This window comes from Octopus sinensis, linkage group LG24 (assembly GCF_006345805.1).
Source record: "Octopus sinensis linkage group LG24, ASM634580v1, whole genome shotgun sequence".
NCBI lineage: Eukaryota > Metazoa > Mollusca > Cephalopoda > Octopoda > Octopodidae > Octopus > Octopus sinensis.
Window position 1 is genome coordinate 14,566,997 of NC_043020.1, and position 3,729 is coordinate 14,570,725.

Consider the following 3,729-nt stretch of genomic DNA (forward strand, 5'->3'; position numbering starts at 1 on the left):
GATTTGCCTTTGGCTTTTTTTCTTTGCTTTGTATCAGAGATGAAAAGTATTACAGTAATCCCTCGACTGTCTCTCTTCTACTTGTTTCAGTCATTTGACTGTGGCCATGCTGGAGCACTGCCTTTAGTCGAGCAAATCGACCCCCAGGACTTATTCTTTGTAAGCCTAGTACTTAATTTATCGGTCTTTTTTGCCGAACTGCTAAGTTACAGGGACATCAACACACCAGCATCGGTTGTCAAGCGATGTTGGTGGGGGGGGACATATACACACACATACATAGACATATATACGACAGGCTTCTTTCAGTTTCCGTCTACTAAATCCATTCACAAGGCTTTGGTTGGCCCGAGGCTGTAGTATAGGACACTTGCCCAAGGTGCCACGCAGTGGGACTGAACCCAGAACCATGTGATTTGTAAGCAAACTACTTACCACACAGCCACTCCTTCTTTGTAAGCCTGGTACTTATTCTATCGGTCTCTTTTGCCGAACTGCTAAGTTATGGGGACCTAAACACAACAGCAACGGTTGTCAAGCGATGTTAGGGAGACAAACACAGACAAACATTTCAGGCTTCTTTCAGTTTCCATCTACCAAATCCACTCAAAAGGCTTTGGTCGGCCCGAGGCTATAGTAGACATACACATGACTGGTTTCTCCATGTCAAAACTGTGTGATAGTTATTACTGGACATTATTAAATAACCACTTTAATTTCTAGACATTTAGCTCTGTGTTGAACAAGCAAACCTATACTCTTTTACTTGTTTCAGTCATTTAACTGCGGCCATGCTGGAGCACCACCATTACTCAAGCAAATCAACCCCCCAGGACTTATTCTTTGGAAGTCTAGTACTTGTTCTATCGGTCTCTTTTGCCAAACTGCTAAGTTACAGGGGACCTAAACACACCAGCATCGCTTGTCAAGCGATGTTGGGGGGGACAAAAATATACACACATACATACGACAGGCTTCATTCAGTTTCTGTCTACCAAATCCACTCACAAGGCTTTGGGCGGCCCGAGGCTATTGTAGAAGACACTTACCTAAGGTGCCACACAGTGGGAATGAATCCAGAACCATGTGGTTGGTAAGCAAGCTACTTACCACACATTTCAGAAGTAACCATCTTGTATTTTATTTTTCCATACTAAATTATCTAATTTGTCCTTCCATTTTTTTTAACATACATGTAATTTGAGGGAGATTTGGCTGCTATTTCTAGTAGTTCAAACAATTATATAGAACAGTGACCTCCAACATGTAGGCTACACACTAATTTTATGTGACCCACAGTCATTCAGAGATTTTATCCTGTTGTTTGGATGTAAAAGTCTATTGTCGTTGCAACTGAATACAGAACTTGTTTAAATTTTTCACACACACCAAAGGTATAAAAGGCTATTCTATATTTAGATACACAAAAAGTTCACAAATTGTTGCTGGTATCATAGCTAATATTTTCCTATAAACATGACTATCTATTGTGTTAAATAAGCTGTCTAGAGTCAGTAACAAAAAAATTGCTTCAGTTACAGGGGCATGTGCCACCCTCAAGAAAAGAATTATGCCCTTTTCTCTTGGAATTGTATTTCCTTCTGATCTTGTGCCCTCCCTTCGAAAAGTGCCTGAGTCATGTTGAAAAAAAAATTGTTTTCCCAAATTTTCACCCCAACACTCTTTTCCTTGTTTCAGTCATTTGACTGTGGCCATGCTGGAGCACCGCCTTTAGTTGAGCAAATCGACCCCAGGACTTATTCTTTATAAGCCTAGTACTTATTCTATCGGTCTCTTTTGCCGAACTGCTAAGTTACAGGGACGTCAACACACCAGCATCGGTTGTCAAGCGATGTGGGGGGGGGGCATATACACACACATACATAGACATATATACGACAGGCTTCTTTCAGTTTCTGTCTACTAAACCCACTCACAAGGCTTTGGTTGGCCCGAGGCTGTAGTAGAAGACACTTGCCCAAGGTGCCACGCAGTGGGACTGAACCCAGAACCATGTGATTCGTAAGCAAGCTACTTATCACACAGCCACTCCTACACCTATAAGTTGAATAAAAAAAAACTTACAGAATTATATTCATGTCTATTATTAAATGATTAATAGAGGCAGTCAGCTGGCAGAATTGTTAGCATGCCAGACAAAATGCTTAAGTAGCATTTCCTCTGGCTTTACGTTCTGAGTTCAAATATTGCCGAGGCTGACTTTGCCTTTCATTTCTTCTTTTTGGGGTTGATAATATAAAATACCAGTTGAACAGTGGAATTGATGTAATCAACTGGCTTCCACACCAAAAGTTTCAAGTGTTGTACCTATAGTAGAAAGAATATCATGTGAAAATTATTAACCATCTTACAAACAAATAACTCTGAGCACCTTTTCAAACTCCACCCGTCTAACACCTGTGGACATATTTACAAAGGCAGAAAACAGCACAGCTGCCATGACTTTCGGAAACATTTTTTCATGCTGAGAGTTGCTGAAGCATGGAACAAACTGCCGGCATCAGTTGTTAGTTGTTGGAGCGCTGCATCCTTCAAAACTTCCATGCTTTCTGAGATTCGCCAACACTACACCTGATTTTCTCCCCTCCATACACACGCAAGCATGTATCTGACTCATACACTGTTTGCTTTCCAGACATTTGTACATTACTGCATATACTCTATACACACTTTTGACAAGTTGTGGTGCACCGGAGTATTGTATACAATAATTTCATTATTATTATTAGTAGTATAGCTTTTTCTAATAAAGTTTTCAAAAAAATTATAATGTTATTTAATTATAAGTTTTCCTAAAATGTTTGACTTGAATAATCAAAAAAAGTGCATTATGATAACGAGTCTACGACTTGATCCATCTGACTTTAGATTTCATAAATACATATGACAGTCTTTTAATAAACAATTGCAGCATGGAAGGTATTTGTAAGCCATTTAAGACACACAAAAGCTGTTCGATTCACTTCAACATTTAAGTGCTGCAGCACAGATTTTTGTCAGTGAACAGGTCGCGGTCTTAAAGCGACGAAAATATTTTGACAAATTAAACTTAAATGTTGAATTGAATCGAACGGCTTTTGTGTTTCTTAAATGGCTTACAAATACCTTCTACGCTGCAATTGTTTTCGTTTCAGCACACAACCTCAGATCAAATCACTTGCTATGCAAGTACATCTCCGTAAGTCTTTTAATAATTTTTACTATAATCATTATAAATGCCAGTGTCAAAGTAAATGGAAAATTAAGGATGGGAACATATGTATTTTGTAACAGAGGTGACAGAATACAAGGGTTAATATCACTGCATACTATTACAGTACGTAAAGAGTATAATCATCGTCATCGTCGCTTAACGTCCGCTTTCCATGCTAGTATGGGTTGGATGATTTGATTGAGGACTGGCGAACCAGATGGCTGCACCAGACTCCAATCTGATCTAGCAGAGTTTCTACAGTTGGATGCCCTTTCTAACGCCAACCACTCTGAGAGTGTAGTGGGTGCTTTTATGTGCCACTGGCACAAGGGCCAGTCAGGTGACGCTGGTAATGATCATGCTTGAATGGTGCTTTTTTTATATGCCACCGGCACGAACACCGGTTAGCTGCTCTGGCAACGATCACGCTCGGATGGTGCTCTTAGTGCTCCACTAGCACGGATGCCATGTTGGAGGGTATTAGGAAACTACACACACGATGAAATTTGCAATGG